The sequence below is a fragment of the Cnephaeus nilssonii genome (genome assembly GCF_951640355.1).
Source record: "Cnephaeus nilssonii genome assembly, chromosome: 4".
NCBI classification, from domain to species: Eukaryota; Metazoa; Chordata; class Mammalia; order Chiroptera; family Vespertilionidae; genus Cnephaeus; species Cnephaeus nilssonii.
Window position 1 is genome coordinate 1781072 of NC_137075.1, and position 22444 is coordinate 1803515.

The 22444-nt window shown below is 44.7% G+C and overlaps 1 protein-coding gene and 1 pseudogene across 13 annotated transcripts in view; both read left to right on the forward strand.

The window, feature by feature from the left end:
* NEO1 (neogenin 1) overlaps positions 1-22444 on the forward strand; it is a 377465-nt gene that overhangs the window by 227270 nt on the left and 127751 nt on the right. The window lies entirely within an intron of this gene.
* LOC307097696 (cysteine-rich PDZ-binding protein-like) lies at positions 12123-12698 on the forward strand (annotated as a pseudogene). Its single transcript has one exon. The product of its transcript is annotated as a cysteine-rich PDZ-binding protein-like (transcript).

Below are 22444 nucleotides of genomic sequence, written 5' to 3' on the forward strand. Positions count from 1 at the left end.
CTGTGTGCACAATCTTATTGATTCTTGTTGGTGTCACTGGGAGGAATTGGCCTCCAGGCCAATTAACTGTGAGGACCAGCTGTGACTATAGTGGAAGAGCTGCTATGCTAGAGACATCCCTGTGGAGCAGGACTTGCTTCAGTGGTGCTTTGGTATTCACTGAGTCTGCCCCTTGAGTGTATTGCTTGTGGATGTGTAGAGTTGTAATCTGGTATGGTCTGAAGCTGTCCACGGGGCACTGACTCGGGCTTCCCAGGAGTTGCAAAGTCAGTCACTGCCTGGGGCCACCTGGCCAGAGCTACAGAGAGATCTGCAGATGGCTGCTACTTGTGTTTGACTTAGAAGTGCCCAGATGAGGCCAAGCTGTGAAGTACGCTGCTTCTCATGTTGGAGTTGGGCCTCTTATTGATAGGTATGGGGCACACTGAGTTCAACTGCTGCTACTTTGAGAAATTTTAGGAAAGTCTGAGGCCTAAGCCATATGGAGGCCTTTCATATGGAAAAGCCCTGCAAACAGCTTGGGTGGGGCTTCATGTTCAATGTTGCAGGGTCTCAGGGAGTAACCAGGGCAGAGGGAATAGATAAACCAGGCTGATTGAAACAGATATGGCTGCCACTTATCTCTGCAGTGGGGAGGTCTCAGCATAGGAACAGTGACCTCTGCAAGCACCCCTGTATGGGAAAAAGCCACCCCCGAGTTCCAGCCCTGATGCCAGTGACCATCTGCTTCCTCTCTGTATGTCCCTGGGTCCTCTCAAGCCATAGCCCCAGAGCTGGAGCTCAGAGGGAGCAAGTCCGTGTATATCTGTGTGCCAGTCCTTTAAGAGGAACTGCCTGGGAATCCAGCAACTTCCATGTCACTCAGCCACAATCACTGCTGTTTTTTATAGCCTGAAGTTATGGGGGCTTCTCTTCCCAGCTCTGGAACCCTGGGCTGGCGGTCTGGTGTGGGGTTAAGACCCCTTGATCCTCACTGGAGGCCTCTGCAGTGGCAATATCCCTTCCAATTAAAAAAAAAAACACCCACACATGGCTATTGGACCAGCCCATTTTGTACCTCCGCCCCTCCTACCTGTCTCAATGTGCTTTATTTTTTACATCTCTAGTTGTAGGACTTCATTCTGCAAGATTTCAGTGGTTCTAAATGATGGTTGTTCTGTATTTTAGTTGTAATTTTGATGTGGTTGTGGGAGGTAGTGATTACCAGAGTTTACCTACACCACCATCTTGGTTTGCCTCAGTTCACATTAATTAATCCTATCTAATAAAAGAGTAATATGCAAATTAACCATTACTCCGCTACACCCACAAGCCACGCCCACAAACCAGTCAGGAGAACGTATGCAAATTAACCCAACCAAGATGGCTGCAGCTGCAAAGAGAGCAGGAGGGAGGCTTGGGTTTCCCCGGCGAAGGAGGAAGCCAAGCTTCTGCAGCCCTGGCCGGCCCAGGCCTTCACTCCAGGCTACAAAGTTTCAATTATAGAAGATAAATAAATCCCAGATACCAGGGCATCCGCTTGGGTTGCCGGGGGGCGTGGCCAGCCTGCAAACCACCACAGGCCCCTCGCCCAGGCCTCCCCATGCCCCAAGGGAACCCTGCTCTGGGACACCCTTCAGACAAACCAGCTGGCCCCCACCCATGCACCAGGCCTCTATCCTCTCTAATAATCCTCTCTAATAAAAGAGTAATATGCAAATTAACCATCACTCTGCTACATAACCCACGCCCACCAGCCAAACCACACACACCAGCCAATCAAGGCGAGTATGCAAATTAACCCCAACCAAGATGGCTACCAGAAGGGAGGATTGGGTTTCCCCGGCAACAGAGGAAGCCAAGCTTTCCACACACTCTGGCGGGCCCAGGCCTTCACTCAAGGATACAAAGTTTCAATTATAGAAGGAAAACAAATCCAAACAGAAATGGCGGTAGCCACGGATCGAGCAGGAGGCTTGGCTCCACTCCAGGCTACAAAGTTTCAATTGTAGAAGGTAAATAAATTCCAGATACCAGGGCCTCTGCTTGGGTCGCCAGGGGCGTGGCTGGCCACAGGCCCCTCGCCCAGGCCTCTCCACGCCCCAAGGGAACCCCACCCTGATCCAGGACACCCTTCAGGGCAAACCAGCTGGTCCCCACCCGTGCACCAGGCCTCTATCCTATCTAATAAAAGAGTAATATGCAGATTGACCATCACTCCAACACACATGATCAAGATAGCTGCCCCTATGTGGTCAAAGATCCTGCCCCCATGTGGACACAAGATGACCACCACAAAATGGCCAGCAGGGAAGGGCAGTTGGGAGGGACCAGGCCTGCAAGGGAAGGCAGTGGAGAGGGACTAGGCCTGCAAGGGAGGGCAGTTGGAGGTGATCAATCCTGCAGAGGAGGGCAGTTAGGGGTGACCAGGCCGGCAGAGGGAAGTTGGGGGCAAACAGGCTGGCAGGGGAGCAGTTAGACATCAGTCAGGCTGGCAGGGGAGTGGTTAGGGGGTGATCAGGCTGGCAGGCAGAAGCAGTTAGGGGAAATCAGGAAGGCAGGCAGGCGAGCAGTTGGGAGCCAGCAGTCCTGGATTGTAAGAGGGATGTCGGGTGGGATTGGGCTTAAACGGGCAGTCGGAATCCCTCGAGGGGTCCCAGATTGGAGAGGGTGCAAGCTGGGCTGAGGGACATCCCCCCACCACAGTGCACAAATTTCGTGCACTGGGCCTCTAGTCCTATCTAATAAAAGAGTAATATGCAGATTGACCATCACTCCAACACACAAGATGGCTGCCCCCATGTGGTCAAAGATCCTGCCCCCATGTGGACATAAGATGGCCACCACAAGATGGCCAGCAGAGGAGGGCAGTTGGGAGGGACCAGGCCTGCAGGGGAGGGCAGTTGTGGGCAATCAGGCCAGCAGGGGAGGGCAGTTGGGAGGGACCAGGTCTGCAATGGAGGGCAGTTAGGGGCGATCAAGCCTGCAGGAGAGGGCAGTTAAGGTGTTACCAGGCTGGCAGATGAGGGAAGTTGGGAGCAAACAGGGTTGCAGGGGAGTAGTTAGACATCAATCAGGCTGGCAGGGGAGTGGTTAGGGGGTGATCAGGCTGGCAGGCAGAAGTGGTTAGGGGCAATCAGGAAGGTAGGCAGGCGAGCAGTTGGGAGGCAGCAGTCCTGGATTGTGAGAGGGATGTCCGACTGACTGTTTAGGATCGGGCCTAAACGGGCAATCGGACATCCCTTGAGGGGTCCCAGATTGGAGAGGGTGCAGACTGGGCTGAGGGATAACCCCCCCCCCCCCCCGTGCACGAATTTCGTGCACCGGGCCTCTAGTGATAATATAATTAGCATTATCACTGTTATTGCAGCTCTACACAAGTAGAACATTCTTATCAGATAGCTCTTTACAAACTGGATATAATTAATTTTCAACAGTATAGAATAGTGAAATAAATTCTTATTAATACCACATGTAAGAAATTGGATAACGTATGGATTATTTCTAGCTCAATATGTCTCTACTAGAAGCCCAGTGCACAGAATTCATGCATGGGGAGGTGTGGGAAGGGGGCCCTCAGTCCAGCCTTCACCCTCTCCAATCTGGAACCCCTTCGGGAATGTCCGACTACCAGTTTGTGCCCGCACTTTTAACAGATGACAGCTCCATTGTTGTTTCTTTCTTTTCATGCTTAAACCCATTGGAATTAGTAGGTATTCAAAGTGTGTATACATTTTGGGGGGACACCCTGTATATCTCTAGTCAGCGGTGAAAGGAACCAACGGCGGATTTGGAACCCCCAGACAGGGAACCTCGCTCCCTCCCACATGTCTCCCCACTGCACTTTCCACCTTCGTGGGCAGCGGGAGAATCAATGTTTTCTCTCATTAACTCAGAAAAGCACGTCCTGTCACCCGCTGCCCGGCAGGAGTGTGCTAGGCCCCAAGCGAGGGAGGCTCAGTCTGGGCAGCCTTTGCTCGTGGGTGCCGGCACCCAAAGTGCACATTCCTCCTCTGCAGTGGCCCAACTATCCCACCATTTCACTGAGAGGACGGAACTCCTCGCCTCCTCTGGGTTCCCGATCTTGAACGCTGACCGAAGGCACCTCAGTGAGGGCCGCCCATGCCCACCAGGTGTGTCTGTCCGCACCTGCTCCCGCCTCAGCACCTGCATTAGCCCCACGGAGGTGATCTCGTGTGTGCATCCTGTGGGGGACGTAGGCATGCTGGGGTTGATGGAAGTGCAATGGAGGGGCGAGGGGGGTGGGAACTTGCGCACACCATGGTCCGGGACTGTTGCAGGCGCGTGTGGGTGACAGTGCGCTGGGGGACGTTCGCACACCAGGGTGGGAGGAGAGGATGTATGCACCAGAGGCCTGTAGCTACGCAGATCCACAAACCCCTGTGGTGTGACCAGGAGGACGTCATTCTGGCCCGCCACAGTGGCTGTCCCTGCGACCAAGGAAGCCAAGCCCCCCTCCTGCTCCCGCTCCCGCTCCACTCCAGCCGGCTTGGCCCGCTCTGCTCTGGCCGGCTTGGCTTCCTCCATCGCTGGGGTGATGGAGGAAGCCCCCGCCCGCTCTGCTCCGGCCCACTTGGCCACTCCACTCCAGCCAACTTGGCTTCCTCCGTTGCTGGGGTTATGGAGGAAGCCAAGCCCCCCCCCAACCCCCACTCCACTCTGGCTGCCACCACCTTTGTCGCATCAATTTGCATATTCCCTCCTTATTGGCTATGGGCGCAGCCATCTTTATCGTGAAGTGAAGGTCAATTTGCATTTTACTCTTCTATTAGATAATATTTTAATCTTTGATTATAATGACTAATATTAATAGCATCTTATGAGCCTGGCCAGTGTGGCTCAGTTGGAGCGTCATCCTGTGCATTAAAGGGTCACAGTTTCGGTTCCATACAACCTGGGTATGTGACACAGTCAGGGCACATACCCAGGTTGCTGGTTCAATCCCTGATTCGGGCACATGTGGGAAGCCACCGATAAATGTTTCTCTCTCATATAGATGTTTTTTATCTCTCTCTGACGTCAATGGAAACATATCCTCGGGTGAGGATTTTTTTTTTTAAGAGCATCATTATGTATGTTTTAGCCACTTCGTTTTAAGAGTTTATAGAAAGGTTTTGAAACTATATTATAAAGGAAACAGAAGAAAGAAGTGGAAAAATTTTTATCAGAAGACGAGAACTACCCTCAAATACTTGAAAGTAGTCTGGCAATTAAGAATATGCTATTAAAAAAGTATTGAAAACTCTGTTTATAGGATGGGCCTTCGAAAAAAATTTAATTTGAAATAATTTTAGAATTACTGGAATGTTACAAAAATAGTGCATAGAATTCCTGTAGAAGACTCTTCACCCAACTTCATTGTAATGTTAACATCTTATATAACTGTGATACAGATGTCAGGTAACTATAAACTCCTATCTAACTATAAACTCCTAACTTTATTCTGATTTCACCAGTTTTTCTGCTTATGTCCTTTTGTTTGCCTAGGATCTGGTTTTTGTTTCCACATTGCATTCATTCAATCATTTATTGTAAAAAAAAATATTTTTATTGATTTCAAAGAGGAAGGGAAAGAGAGAGATAGAAATATCAATTATGAGAGAGAATCGTTGATTGGCTGCTTCCTGCACACCTCTTCCCAGGGATCGAGCTGCAACCCGGGCATTTGGTCTGACCCAGAATAGAACCGTGACCTCTGGTTCATAGGTTGACACATTCAACCACTGAGCCACACTGGCCGAGCTCCTACGCCATTTTCAACACATCTATATCAGGGGTGATATTAATGTAATATTATTTGGTAACTAGAGGCCTGGTGCATGAAATTCGTGCACTGGAGTGGGAGTGGCCCTCAGCCCAGCCTGCACCCTCTCCAATCAGGGACCCCTCGGGTAATTTCCAACTGCCGATTTAGGCAGTTGGACATTCCTCTCACAATCTGGGACTGCTGGCTCCCAACCGCTTGCCTGCCTGCCTGCCTGATTGCCCCTCACCGCTTCTGCCTGCCAGTCTGATCACACCCTAACCACTCTCCTGCTAGCCTTATCGACGCCTAACTGCTCCCCTGCTGGCCCGATCGCCCCCAACTGCCCTCCCCTGCAGGCCTGGTCCCCCCTAACAGCCCTCCCCTGCTGACCTGGTCACCCCTAACTGCCCTCCCCTGCCAACCATCTTATGGTGGGCATCTGTGACCATATGCGGGCGGCCATCTTGTGCAAGGGCATGACAGTCAATTTGCATATTACCTCTTTATTATATAGGATACACACACACATACTATATCCTATATAATAAAACCCTAATATGCAAATTGACCGAAAGGCAGAACGACTGGTTGCTATGACACACACTGACCACCAGGGGGCAGGAGTTTCTGCATTGAGTGTCTGCCCCCTGAGAGGGAGGCGACCAGCGGTTGCGGGGGGGGGGGGGCAGGACTGGTTAGCAGGTGGCACCAGGCTGCCAGCCAAGGTGGGTGCCATCGGGGGCTCCCCTCAATTGCTCCACCTACCGGTCCACCCACAGATCAGCTCTGGTCACCGGCCAGGCCTAGGGACTCTACCCTATATATTGGGAACAGTCTCTTAGATTTAAAAATTAAAACCTGGCAAGGCTACTCAAACACTGAAAAAACAGGGTGATGCAACAATGACATGCATGGACTCTGGCTTGCACATTTCGTGGTCATCCTGATTCTGACACTTATAACTGTGTGACAGAGCCAATTAACTAACTTCTCTCTGTTTCATTTTTCCACCCCTAAGATGGGGGAAATGGTACTACTGCCTCAGAAGGATCATGTTATGTACTACTTTTTATAATCAGGGCAAAAAAATGTAGCTGCCCATACAACTGCAAGATGCCTTTCACCTGTATGAAAAGTATGGTCACTGGTGCATGCAGCGTCCTGGATTGCAAGAGGGATGCCTGACTGCTAGTTTAGGCCCAATCCCCACAGTTGGACATCCCCTGAGGGTGTAGGCCGGGCTGAGGGACCCCCCAATCCCGTGCATGAATTTCGTGCACTGGGCCTCTAGTATATGTGTACACACACACACACACACACACACACACACACACTCACACACTCTTAACAGTCCAGGAGCCCTCAGGGGATGTCCCACTGTCGTGGAGGTGTGAGAGGCTCCCGCCACTGCTGCTTTGCTTGCCAGCCTTGAGCCCAGCTTCTAGCTGAGCGGTGCTTCCCCTGTGGGAGCGCACTGACCACCAGGGGGCAGCTCCTACGTTGAGCACTGCCCCCTGGTGGTCAGTGCACGTCACAGCGACCGGTCATTCTGCCGTTCAGTTGATTTGCTTATTAGCCTTTTATTATATAGGATGTCAACTTGATCACATGATTATGGAGGTATCTTCCAGATTTCTTCATTATAAAGTTAGGATTTTTCTTTTTGTAATTAGTATTTTAGGAGATAACCTTGAAGTTGTGCAGCTATCTTTCTTAAATTTTGCAGGTGAAGCTTTTTAACTACTTAGTTTTTATTATAGAAAAATTTAGGTAGGTAGTCTTTTTTATTATTATTGCTAGGACCTAACTAGATAGCAATATTTACAAGTCCTCTCTCCTGTTTAGTTTATCTAGACCGGGGTGCTTCAATTTTCTACCTAGTGTTAGAAATAGAAAGCCTGGTTGCCAGTCTTTTGGAACTCGGTGAGGAGGGAGATAAGGAGTTTCATATAAGGGTGTCCCAAAATATGTACACATATACTTTCAATAATTATAAAAGTAGTGTTTACTTAAAATATACTTTATTTTCAAAATTGAGCTATCAGCTGTTATAGTATATATACATTTGGGGGGAGAATATATTTTAATCCTCTCCTGAGGATAAGTTGGAGAGAGAGAGAGAGAAGGGAGGGAGGGGGAGAGAGAGAGATTTTCAACCAACTGAGCCACCTGGCCAGAGCAGGAGTTTTATATTTTAGTATGTGATTTTAATCCCCCCTGTTGGTCATCTCTGAGCCCAGAACCTGCCTGACTTAGTTTCTCCATAGTGTAAACCTCCCATGTCCAGGGGTGAGGTGGAGGTTAGTAGCTCCTGATTCCACTACCATAACTTTACAATGGAGAGGTCTGGAGAACACCACCTTAACCATATCATCCCTGGCTCCTGAGTGCTGTTAGTTTCTCATGGTCAGTTGGTTTGAGTCTCATCATGCTGTCCCTTTTGAGACACTTAGATTGACTCTGCTCCATTTGCTTTTCTTCTATCCACATTTTTCATATATTTTGGGTTAGGATTACAGATATCTCTTACTTTCATCTAAATTTCTATTTCTTGTCCTGCTATTGTTTGCTAGTATTTATAAAGTGTTAGATTCAGAATGCATTTGCCCCTGTGTCTTAAAATTGAAGCCAAAGTAGCCTTTCAGATTATTTTGCCTCATCTCTCAAGCTTTCAGATACACAACCCTTTGGCTCAGCATTTTCACTTCTAGGACTACATTTTACAGAAATATCTACACATGTGCATGCACAAAGGCACTTGTATAGGGAGGTTTCCAGAAACAATGCCTGTAGTAGCCAAAATAATGGAAACAGTCTAAATGTAAATAATAATAAGGGAATGATTAAATAAATTGTGATATAGCTGCATAATGGAGTAGTATGCAGCTATTGGGAATAATGAGGTTCGTTTGTACACATTGATAAGGAAACTCTTAAAGACATTAATACATCATTCAACAGTTTTCAAAGCAACATGTTTGGTATCACTCCATCCTTATACTAATAAAAAGGGTAAATGCTAATTAGACTGGACATCATTCCGGACATCATTCCGGACGTCCTTCCTGACAAAGCCAGGCCCGCATGAAGCCACCCGGGGTCCCGGGTGCCTGTGGCCAGCCAGAGGGAGGAAAGCCTGAGTCCCGGGTGCTGGAGGAAAGCTGGTGCCAGCAGCTGGGGAAAGGAAGGCCTACTCTTGCACGAATTTTCATGCATCGGGCCTCTAGTGTGTATATATTAGTGCATCATTGAAAAGGAAAATATTTGGAAGAATGTACACCGAACTTAAACAATGGTGTTTTGGAAATGATGAAAAGTGGAACTTTTTAGTCCTTTTACTTTATGTACTTCTGTATTGTATAATTTGCTTTTTTAACAAGCTTATTACATTTGGATTTTAAAATAAAATATGAAATAGACTGCTTACAGAAGTAGTTGAGCAGTGACTGGAGGTTTTCAGGCAGAGGTTCTTTAAAGGAGCTCTCTGCTAGACACTATCTCAGGTATCATTTAGTGCAGTATTGCCCAAACTGGATTACAGTTTGGGGATAAAGAGATTGCATGATTAATTAAGAATTAGAAATGCTAGGTTAACAAACTCAACAGGTTTTTCTCCAGTAGAATTGTCGGGAGCCTTTAACATGCTAATAAGCATGGCAAATCTCCACAATCTGCCAAATAAGATTATTTTCTCTCTCTTTTTCTTTTCTTTTTCTTTCTTTTTTTTTGAACTTGTGAAGTTTTTATTAAGTCCACAGAGGTAAAAACCATATTGTGAGGGGCTGGGAAATGGGGATACCAAGGAGTGGGAGGCAGACCACCAGAGGGGAAGAGCAGGGGGGTAATAGGACACACCCAGGCTGAGCTGGCTCTGGGGCCCAGCTTCAGGGGCCATCACCAGGGTCACTGGACAGCTCCTGGGAGCTCAGGCCAGCACCAGGCAGGCTCAGTGGTGGAGGCTTCACCAGCACAGCAGAGAACTTGTTATCACTAAAGGCCTCATTTGCGTCTCAAAGAAGCACTGCAGGCTGATGATTGACTGCACATCTGCCTTGTCCTCCGACAGCTTGTTGAACTGCTTGAACATTGGGCCCACATCCTGTTAACTCTTGAGGTGAGCTGTAGGGGGGTTTAAAACTTCTGGAGGTGTGCGTGGATCAGGGTCAGGTCCAGTGTGCCGCCAGGCTGATCCACAGAAAAGCTAGAGTCGGTGGCCAGCTCGTGCAGGAGCCAGCAGTCAGTCTCTCTCTCTGTGTCTTTCTCTCTCTCTGGTATATCTGTTAACATCTCCCAAAAGAAGTACTTTTTGGAATTTACTTTTGTTCACATGGCTTTTATGTTGAGAGCTGCTGTGAGAGTTCCTGGGAAGTTTAGTAAATTCCTTCACATAAAGCATGGAAGGAGAGACATTTCCCCAACATACTTTCTTACCCTTTGAAAGAATTCAGAAGATTTTGAAAGAAATTTTAAAACTGATCTATTTTCAAATAAAGATTATGAAAAGGGAATACAATTAGTATTTCAAAAGAAAGATTAAATGTGCCTACTGAGTGGGTGTTAAATTAAGATAATTGGATCCACTTAACCAAGGGCAGCATGCCCAGCACAGAAATTAATAATCTCTACTTAGAAAAGGTTAAACTCATCATTATAAAATACTAAAAGTGACACTTTATCAGTCAGTAGTCTAATGTATCATTAAAACTGGAGCCATCAACCACAGTGTAGCTGAATTTTGAAAGTGATTTCTTAGAAAAATGAAGAATACCTCTGATAATTTGCTCAAGTAACATAAAGGAGAAGCAATCCCTCTTCAGGATCTCACATGAATGACTTCAGTTAGTCCCACTGAGAGCCTGTTGAGGTCATGAGGTTTCAGTGAAAGCACCAGTGTGAAGCTCTTGCCAAGTGTTTGAGCAGCAGGTCAAAGCTAACAGTGTTTTTGATGTTAAGACTTTGAAAGTGTTATACCTTTTCTCAAATGGACTTCTAAGTTGCCTTTGACTTGGGTAAGATTTACTTGGTCTTTATTGCTCTAAACATACTAGCAGTGTGAACATTGGTACAGAAGCCAAAAGGTCCATTTTTGTTCAGTAACCAGGCAAACGTAGGGCATAGCATCTCCTGGAAATAAGACTGGAAAGCTAGATAGTACCAGTTTGTGGAGGATCTTCAATACTGCGCAGAGGGGTTTAGACTTTATTCTGTAGGTAGTTTTAGGGAATGATACCATCAAATCTTTTATTTTGAGGAGTGAACTCGGGTGTCAGAAGGGAAAGAAACCATAATAGCTAATATAATTAATTTTTTTTTTTAAAGAAACAAAGACTTTTACTACATTTGGCCTAGAGATCTGTATAATTCACTTATGCCTTGGGTCCCTTGATGACTACTTGGCATTTGTAAAATCTTCAGGTAATTTCTGGACATTTTAATTTTGTGAAGATTTCAGATAGGTTGATCTATTTTTTTAAGCTCAGGTATTTTGAATAACAGAAATGTCCTCGGTCCGTATCTATTGCTATTCTACAGTAGAAAAAAAGTATGATTTTACATACCATAATATTCACCCATTGTAAATGTACAATTTAATAATTTTTAGTTGATTTGTAGAGCTGAGCAATCATCATCAAAATATAGATACAGAACATTGCTATCTCCCCAAATTCCCTCATATCTGTCTGCAGTCAACACCTGCTCCTACCCCCAGCCACTGTAACTAATGATTTTTTTCTATCTCTATAAAATTGCCTTTTGAAGTCATTCTATATAAAATGGAATCCTATGATATGTAGTCTTTGCGGCTGGCTTCTTTCATTTAGAACAATATTAAGACTTTTCTTTAATCATCCACAGTATGGCATGTATAGTATTTAGTATCTTTTTAATTGCTGAATTCGGTATTTCTTTTATGGATATATCTCATTTTGTTTACCCAATTAGCAGTTGATGGCCAATGGATTATTCCTAGTTTTTTACTATTTTGGATCATGGTACTATGAAGGTTTGTGTACAAATTTTTTTTCATTTATTTTCATTTCTCTTGAGTAGATTCCTAGGAGTAGAATTTCTGGATCATATGCTAAGTTATATTTAAGAAACTACCAGTAAAACTATTTACAGATAACATTATCTTGTACAGGGCGGGGCAAAGTAGGTTTATAGTTGTGAGTACCTGAAACAGTGTTTATTCTTATATTTTTATTTATTAGCTATTGTATTATTTTCGATATGAAAAACTGTAAATCTACTTTTGCCTGACTCTGTATATAGACAATCATAAGGAATCCATGAATAAACTACTAACTAATAAATGAGTTCAGGATTGTTTTCAAGCTGCTCCTGCTACTGTAACTAAGGGAACCATCTCAGAAGGATGGTGTGCGAAAAATTGAAAAGAAACTTGGTACTGTTATCACTCCAGATACATGGAAAGATGGTGCAAAGAATACCACAAGAAGTGGTGGACGAAAACTGAATGAAAATAAAGCTTTGACCTCAAAAAAAAGCAAGATTGGATCCATATGGAAAGAATAATTTCTCCACTTGCAGAATTTACCAAAGTTCTGTGCACTAACTGGGTTCTAATTACTGCCAGGGCTGTGTGTACAAAAGGGCATCTGTGCAATGTGTGGGAAAAAAGGTGTTGGATACCAAAAACTACAAGCAAACGTCTGTCTAGAATGTATTGATGAGGATTCTGTCTTTCTGTATGCTTTTGCTTTCTGCTTTAAATTTTCAAGGCATATTATAGATATTTAAGTTACAAAATAACATGTTTTAAGACTATTACATTTAAACCAGGGAAGTTGATTCATTCTTTTGCTCTCTAGAAGTTCTGAATAGCAACAATGGAACTAATCTGCCTTACAAGCATCTTACTGAACTAGAATAAGAGGCAAATTTAACAACAACAAAATATTGTCTCAGTTCTGTAGCACTTTTCATTTAACAATATTCATATAATTCTTACTAGAGGCCCGGTGCACGAAATTTGTGCACGGGGGGGTGGGTGTCCCTCAGCCCAGCCTGCACCCTCTCCAATCTGGGACCCCTCAAGGGATGTCCGACTGCCCGTTTAGGCCCGATCCTAAATGGGCAGTCGGACATCCCTCTCACAATCCCGGATTGCTGGCTCCCAACTGCTCGCCTGCCTGCCTTCCTGGTTGCCCCTAACTGCTTCTGCCTGCCAGCCTGATCACCCCCTAACCACTCCCCTGCCAGCCTGATTGATGCCTAACTGCTCCCCTGCCAGCCTGATTGCCCCTAACTGCCCTCCACTACAGACCTGGTTACCCCTAACTGCCCTCCCCTGCAGGCCTGGGTCCCTCCCAACAGCCCTTCCCTGCAGGCCCAGTCGCCCCCAACTTCCCTCCTCTGCCGGCTTTGTTACCCCTAACTGCCCTCCCCTGCAGGCTTGATCGACCCCAACTGCCCTCCCCTGCTAGCCTGATCGCCCACAACTGCCCTCCCTTGCAGGCCTGGTCCCTCCCAACTGCCCTTCCCTGCTGGCCATCTTGTGGTGGCCATCTTGTGTCCACATGGAGCAGCCATCTTTGACCACATGGGGCAGCCATCTTGTGTGTTGGAGTGATGGTCAATTTGCATATTACTCTTTTATTAGATAGGATAGAGGCCTGGTGCACGGGTGGGGACCAGCTGGTTTGCCCTGAAGGATGTCCCAGAGCAGGGTGGGGGTTCCCTTGGGGCGTGGGGCGGCCTGGGCGAGGGGCCTGTGGTGGTTTGCAGGCCGGCCATGCCCCCTGGCGACCCAAGCAGAGGCCCTAGTATCTGGGGTTTATTTATCTTCTACAATTGAAACTTTGTAGCCTGGAGCAGAGCCAAGCCTTCTGCTTGCTCCGTGCCAGCAGCCATTTCTGTTGGGATTCATGTATCTTCTATAATTGAAACTTTGTAGCCTTAAGCGGAGGCCTGGGTGGACAGGGTGTGCGGAAAGCTTGGCTTCCTCCAGTGCCAGGGGCAACCCTAGCCTCCTGCTCTTTCCAGCTCCGTGGCTGCCACCATTTCTGTTTGGATTTATGTATCTTCTATCATTGACACTTTGTAGCCTTGAGTGGAGGCCTAGGCCGGCAAGGGCAGGCGGAAAGCTTGGCTTCCTCCATTGCCAGGGAAACCCAAACCTCCCTCCTGCTCTCTGTGGCTGTAGCCATCTTGGTTGGGTTTATTTGCATATTTTCTCCTAATTCGCTGGTGAGCGTGGCTTATGGGTGTAGCAGTGTGATGGTTAATTTGCATATTACTCTTTTATTAGATAGGATTATCCTCTCCCTCTACTTTATACTTATACATACATTGCAAAAGTGAAAAGGGGATTATTGATATTTCCTCAACACTTGGCATTAGGATTTGTAATTTTCCCCTCATTCCCTTGTTGGTTGCCTAGTTCTTAGAATCAGCAGTCCCTTAATGAATTGCAGCTTCATGGGGTATTTAATTATCTGAGACCACAATTGCTGAATGGTTCTTTAGAAATTAGCCAAAATCTAAATCAAACACAAGTTCTATTTATGATTTTTAAAAATTCGTTCTTGAAGCCATAGTGCTTTCATATGAGAATAAGAACACAAGGGATACTCCATATATATCCAAATGAATACACTGGATTTCAGAAAATACATGTTACACACATGATCTTGAATTTACACTATTATGAAAGCCAGAAGAACAGTGTTTGTTATGATGATGTATAATAGAAATGAATCACTACTCTTTAGGAAAGTTTTTGAAGCAAAAATGAAACTTCTTTAACCTCCCCCCCTCAAAAAATAAATAAATAAATAAATAAATACAACAAAGCAAACATTTTGATTCTCAATATATTTGTCTTCAAAGAAACATTTTTTTAATGCTACTTTCAGAGGTTTACGACTTCTGCTTTGGAAATCTGCAGCCTGCTAGGGGAGACCAAAAAAAATATTCTGCTTGTGATAGTGATAGGATAGTAATAGTGATAGTATACTTATCACTATAAAATATGTAGAATATATAACACTAGGGGCCTGGTGCACAAAATTCATGCATGGGGATGTGTGTCCCTCAGCCCAGCCTGCACCCTCTCCAATCTGGGACCCCTCAAAGAATGACCAACTGCCCATTTAGGGGCAGTTGACATTCCTCTCACAATGCAGGACTGCTGGCTCCCAACCGCTCGCCTGCTTGATTGCCCCTAACCACTTCTACCTGCCAGCCTGATCACCCCCTAACCACTCCTCTGCCAGCCTGATTGACGCCTAACTGCTCCCCTGCTGGCCCGATTGCCCCTAACTGCCCTCCCCTGCCATCCTGGTCATCGCTAACTGTCCTCCCCTGCAGGCCTGGTCACCCCTAACTGTCCTCCCTTGCAGGTCTGGTCACTCCTAACTGCCCTTCCCTGCCGGCCTGGACACCCCTAACTGCCCTCCCCTGCCGGCCTGGTCACCCCTAACTGTCCTCTCTTGCAGGCCTGGTCACCCACACTTCCCTCCCTGCTGGCCCAGTCACCCCTAACTGCCCTCCCTTGTCAGCCTGGTCACCCCTAACTGCCCTCCCCTATAGGCCTGATTGCCTCCAACTGCCCTCTCTTGCAGGCCTGGTCCCTCCCAACTGCCCTATCCTGCCAGCCTGGTACCTCCCAACTGCCCTCCCTTGCCAGCCTGGTTGCCCCTAACTGCCCTCCCCTTCCAGCCTGGTCACCCCCAACTGCCCTCCCCTTCTAGCCTGATCCCCCCAACTGCCCTCCCCTGCAGGCCTGGTAACCCCTAACTATCCTCCCCTGGTGACCTGGTTGCCCCCAATTGTCCTCACTTGCAGGCCTGGTCCCTCCCAACTGCCATCCCCTGCTGGCCTGGTCGCCCACAACTCCCCTCCCCTGCTGGCCATCTTGTGGCAGCCATCTTGTGTACACATGGGGGCAGCCATCTTGTGTGTTGGAGTGATGGTCAATTTGCATATTAGGCTTTTATTAGATAGGACTAGAGGCCCAGTGCATGAAATTCATGCACGGGGGTGTGTCCTTCAGCCCGGCCTGCACCCTCTCCAATCTGGGACCCTTCCAGGGGTGTCTGACTGCCCATTTAGGCCCAATCCTACTGGGATCTGGCCTAAACGGGCAGTCGGACATCCCTCTCACAATCCAGGACTGCTGGCTCTCAACTCTCGCCTGCCTGCCAGCCTGATTGCCCCTAACTGCCCCTCCCTTTAGGCCTGGTCACCCCTAACTGCCGTCCACTACAGACCTGATCCCCACTAACTGCTCTCTCCTGCAGGCCTGGTTCCCACCCCAACTGCCCTTCCCTGCAGGCCCAGTCACCCCCAACTTCCCTCCTCTGCCGGCCTGGTCACCCCTAACTGCCCTCCCCTGCAGGCTTGATTGCCCCCAACTGCCCTCCCTTGCAGGCCTGGTCCCTCCCAACTGCCCTCCCCTGCTGGCCTGATTGCCCACAACTGCCCTCCCTTGCAGGCCTGGTCCCTCCCAACTGCCCTTCCCTGATGGCCATCTTGTGGCGCCATCTTGTGTCCACATGGGGGCACCCATCTATGACCACATGGGGGCAGCCATCTTGTGTGTTGGAGTGATGGTCAATTTGCATATTACTCTTTTATTAGATAGGATAGCGGCCTGGTGCATGGGTGGGGGCCGGCTGGTTTTCCCTGAACAGAGTCCCAGATCAGGGTGGGGGTTCCCTTGGGGCGTGGGGCGGCCTGGGCGAGGGGCCTATGGTGGTTTGCAGGCTGGCCACGCCCCCCGGCGACTCAAGCAGAGGCCCTGGTATCTGGGATTTATTTATCTTTTATAATTGAAACTTTGTAGCCTTGAGCGGAGGCCAGGGCTGGCCAGGGCGGGGAAGAAGCTTGGCTTCCTCCATCGCTGGGGGCAATCTAAGCCTCCTGCTTGCTCCAGCTCTGTGGCCGCCATCATATTTGTTGGGTTAATTTGCATACTTGCTCCCGATTGGCTTGTATGGTGTAGAGGTGGTAAGGTCAATTTGCATTTTCTCTTTTATTAGATAAGATGATATACATAGTATAGATAATGCATTTTTATTTTGAAATTATTATGGAAAATAAAGTTTTAATTGTTTAAGTTTTTTAACCCTTTGCACTCGCTTGCTTTTTTCTCGATTCCTTTATTCTAATGTAACCGTGTCGAGTCACACTCGACATCCGAGTGCAAAAGATTAAATAGTGTTTCAGGGATATGCTGTTATTAATATCTAGAAAAATCACAAGGATAATGTAAAATATAATAAATAGCGATAGTTGTGAAGGCAGGAAGTATCTTCTCATGCTTTAATCAATTTGGGACTTTTAGTTAAAATCAACAAAAGGAACCCAGTTAGAGAGTGGCCCAGATACATTAAAATTTGGGTTGGCCACCCTAGCTGGTTAGGCTCAGTGGATAGAGCACCAGCCCTGCAGATTGAAGGATCAAGGGTTCGATTCCCATCAAGGGCACTATCTCAGTTGCAGGCTTGATTCTGGCTTGGTCCCAGTCCTGGCTTGGTTGGGGCTTGTGTGGGAGGCAATCAATCGATATGTCTTTCTCATATCGATGTTTTCGTCTCTCCTCCTCCCACTCTCTAAAAATCAATGGAAAAAATATATATCCTCAGGTGAGGATTAACAAACAAAAGTTGGGTCAGCCAACTTTGGGAAAAGTACATTTCTCAGGTATTAACCAGGATCTGGACTTCCACAACTCACATTTCATATTTATGCCTTGAGTGGCCTCCTTTGTTAGTATTAAACCTCAGGTCAGAATACAAGAATTACAAATCTTCATATTGTCGAAGTAATAATATGATTGCCATATGTAGAATAGACTATTAGATGAAAGGAAAATCCCATAACAAAACAACATAAAATATTTTTTAAAAGAAGGCATAATAAACAGAAACTATAACATTAAATAAGATGATAGAATTAAGTGCAAACATAGTTTTAAAGTAAATGTTAACCCTTTGCACGCGTTTGCTTTTTTTCTCGAGCTGCTACTGATGCTAACTGTGTCGAGTCACACTCGACATCCGAGTGCAAAAGGTTAAAGTGATGAAATAAGGTATTCTTTTAAATCTCAGACTAGATTCAAATATATATTAGAAACAACTTAAATATCAATAGAACACTTATTCAGTACATTATTAGAATATGTAGCCATCAAAATGATATAAGAATTCTATATGCTATATATGCAGAAATTTGGGTATATACCTAGGAAACATCTGAAAGCTATTAATACTGTTCCCCCACACACACATCCCTGTGGAGTAGAACTGAAGGTTGAGAAAAGAGAGACTTAACTCTTTATAGCCTCATACCAACCACCTAATATTTTTAGCTCCAAGTTTCCTTAGCTGGGGAGTACTGATAATTTTAGTATCCTAGAAATATATATCTACATATACATATGTGTTTCTGTTTTAAGGATTTTAAATAGAAGAAATATATACATTGTTTTGCACTTTGACTTTTTAAAATGTTTCTCATATTTGATTTATCATTTTCTCTCTATCTCTTGTTATATATGTTTTCCTTGACCCATTTAAGAGTATACTGCAGACATCATAAACTTTATCCTTCAATACTATATCTGTACTTGATAAAAAAAACAAGCATACTAAGTACAGTTATCAAATTCAGGAACTTAGCATTGATAACAGTACCCTCCTCTACAGTCCCTCTTCCAGTTTCATTTGTTGTTCAATTGTTTGTTTATTACAGTTTCTAGTTCAGGATCATATGTAACTTTATCATGACTCTTTAGCCTCTCTTTGTCTTTTCTAGTATTAATGTATTTGAAGAATATAGGAGAGTTAAAGGATAGAACATCCTTTACTTTAGCCCAGTGGTCGACAAACTCATTAGTCAACAGAGCCAAATATCAACAGTACAACGATTGAAATTTCTTTTGAGAGCCGAAAATCGATTTCTGTGCATGGGCCGCGAAGTTTCAATTGCACTGTACGTGCGCGCCCGCACGTGGTTTTTTGTGGAAGAGCCACACTCAAGGGGCCAAAGAGCCGCATGTGGCTCGTGAGCCACGGTTTGCCAACCACTACTTTAGCCTTTCCCAATGTTTCTTTATGTTTAAATTCACTTTATGCAGTGTGGGTTGAATTGCTATGAGTAATGTCACATCCAGATTCACAGAACATCATTTGTGCCTTATTTGTAATGTTCACTCTGATCACTTAGGACAGATGTGGCCAGTCACTGTGTAATTATTGTTTTTCCTTTGCAATTAGTGGTTAATTTGTGAGGAGAAATTTTTGAGACCATGTTGATATTCTGTTTCTCATCAAACCTGCCTCACCTAGATTAGCACCCTTTGATGATTCTTATCTGAAAAACATTTTTACTGTGATGTTTACAAAATTGTAATTTTCTAACTACATCATTTTTTGTGTGTATTAATTAGTTGTCATTCCACTGTAAGGAAGAGTTTTCCCTTTATCAGTGTAGAATAAATACTGTTTTCCCCTGGCAAACAAATTAATAATGAGTTCAGCAAGACTCAACATTAGTATATGAAAATCATTTATACTTCTGTATACTTGTAGTGAATAATCTGAGACTGATATTAATAAAATTTCATTTATAACAGCATCTAAAAGAATAAAATACTTAGGAATAAAGTTATCAAAAGGAGTGTAAAACTCATGCACAGAAAACTAAAACATTTTAAAAGATATTAAAGATTTGACTAATAAATGGAGACAATTCATCTTCATCCATTGAAAGACTTAATACATCCCCACCAATATTCCAGTTTTTCCACATCCTTGCTAATACTTAATATTGTGTATCCTATTTGACTATAACCATTCTAGAGGGTATGTAGTCGTTTCTCTGTAGTTTATTTGCTTGTTTGTTTTTATTGATTTCAGAGAGGAAGGGAGAGAGAGAATCATTGATTGTCTCCTGCACACCTCACACTGGAGATCAAGTTGCAACCTGGGCATGTGCCCTGACAAGAATCGAACCATGACCTACTGGTTCATAGGTCAACGCTCAGCCACTGAGCCACACTAGCCAGGCTCCCTGTAGTTTTAATTCATATTTCCCTAATGACTAATGATGTTGAACACATTTTCATGTGTTTATTAGCCATTTGTATGTTTTCTTTGGTGAAAAGACTGTTTAAGTCTTGCCCATTTTTAAATTGAGTTATTTGCTTTGTTGATTTATAAGAGTTAATTACATACTCTGGTTCTGAATATACAGTGTAAATTATATATTCAAGTCATTTATCAGATATATAATTTGGAAATATTTTCTACCAGTCTGTGGTTTGACTTGTCAATTAGTTGCGTTTTTCTTAAAATGTGTAAGTCTTTTTGTTCTTTGTTTTTTAAAATTTGCTGTTATTTATTTTTTAATATGTCTTTATTGTTGAACGTATTACAGATGTCCCTTCCCCGCCCCCCATGGACCCCTTCCACTGCACTCCTGCCCCCTCCTAGGCCTTCACAGCACTATTGTCTGTGTCTATGGGTTATGTATATATGCATGTAAGTTAAATGCATAAGTTTTTATTTTGAGTAGAATTCAGTTTATCAGTTTTTTTCTTTTACATCTTTTGCATTTGTTTTCACATGTAAGAATACACACAAAGACTTTCTCCTGTACTTTCTTCCATTAAGTTTGTGTGCCATTTTGAGTTAATTTTTGTGCATGGTGTTAAGTGAGGACCTAAGTTCATTACTTTGCATATGGATACATAGTTGTACCAGCACCAGTTGTTAAAAAAAACCTGTTCTTTACACATTGAAATTTCTTGACACTTAGGCCAAAAACCAGTTAACCACAAACATAGGAATTTATTTCTAGACTTTTGTCTTCCATTGATCTGTATGCCTATTATATGCCAGTAATGTAACCCTTTTCTTCTTTTTCAGAATTGTTTTGGCTATTTAGGTCTTTTGTTTTCCTATTACTGGTACATTTAAAAGCACCTTTTCATCTTAGTAGTCATTGTCTCCTCATCCAGGAACATTTATTAATTTAGATTTTTATGTAGATGTCCTTTTTTTAAAAATAAATTTTTATTGTTCAGATTATTACAGTTGTTCCTCTTCCCCCTCCCATAGCTCCCCTCCACCCAGTTCCACCCCACCCTCTACCCTTATGCCCCCCACTGTCCTCATCCATAGGTGTACGATTTTTGTCCAATCTCTTCCTGCACCCCCCACTCCCCTTTCCCCCCGAGAATTGTCAGTCCACTCCCTTTCTATGCCCCTGATTCTATTATATTCACCAGTTTATTCTGTTCATCAGATTTTTTATTCACTTGATTTTTAGATTCACTTGTTGATAGATATGTATTTGTTGTTCATAGTTTTTATCTTTACCTTTTTATTCTTCTTCCTCTTCTTACAGAATACCTTTCAGCATTTCATATACTACTGGTTTGGCGGTGATGAACTCCTTTAGCTTTTTCTTATCTGTGAAGCTCTTTATCTGACCTTTTATTTTTGCTATTCATCACTTTGAATGTTTCTTGCCACTCCATTCTGGCCTGCATAGTCTCTGTTGAGAAATCAGCTGACAATCGTATGGGTACTCCCTTGTAGGTAACTAACTGTTTTTCTCTTGCTGCTTTTAATATTCTCTCTTTGTCTTTTGCTCTTGGTATTTTAATTATGATGTGTCTTGGTGTGGTCCTCTTTGGATTCCTCTTGTTTGGGGTTCTCTGCGCTTCCTGGACTTGTAAGTCTATTTCTTCCACCAGGTGGGGAAGTTTTCTGTCATTATTTCTTCAAATAGGTTTTCAATATCTTGCTCTCTCTCTTCTTCTGGCACCCTCATAATTCGAATGTTGGTACGCTTGAAGTTGTCCCAGAGGCTCCTTACACTATCTTCATATTTCTGGATTCTTTTTGCTTTTTACTTTTCCGTTTGTGTGTTTTTTGCTTCTTTGTATTTCAAATCTTTGACTTGATTCTTGTAATCCTCTAGTCTGTTGTTGGATATTATTCTTTATTTCAGTCAATGTATGCTTAATTTCTACTTGGTCCTTTTTCATATCCTCGAGCGTCTCACTAAATTTATCGGCGGTTTCTAGAAAATTCTTGAAAAACCTTATAACCGTGGTTTTGAACTCTATATCCAGTCATTTGCTTTCCTCCATTTCTTTCATTTGTGACCTGTTTCTTTGTCTTCGCATTTTGGCTGCTTCCCTGAGTTGATAGAGTGGCTTTGTGTGCTAGGTGTCCTCTAGGGCCCAGTGGCTCAGCCTCTCCAGTTACCTGAGGTGGACACTCTTGGTGCGCCCCTTTGTGGACTGTGTGCACAGTCTTGTTGTAGTTAAGCCTTGATTGCTGTTGGTATCACTGGGAGGAATTGACCTCCAGGCCAATTGGCTGTGAGGATCAGCTGTGTCTATGCTGGGAGAACTTCTGTGCTGGAGACACCCTTATGGGGCAAGACTTGCTTCAGTGGGGATTTAGTGCTCACTGAGTCTGCCCCTTGTGTGTGTCCTTATGAATCTGAGGAGTTGTAATCTGGATGGTCCCACTCTGACCACTGGGTACACTGGCTCTTGGATCTCCAAGGAGGTGCAAATTTAGCCTCTGCCTGAGGCCACCCAGCAGGAGCTACGGAGAGATCTGCACATTCCTGTTCTTTGTTTGGGGTTTGGAGGTGCCCAGATGAGGCCCAGCTATGAAGCAATGCAAACTGCTGTGGGGCCTTGGACCT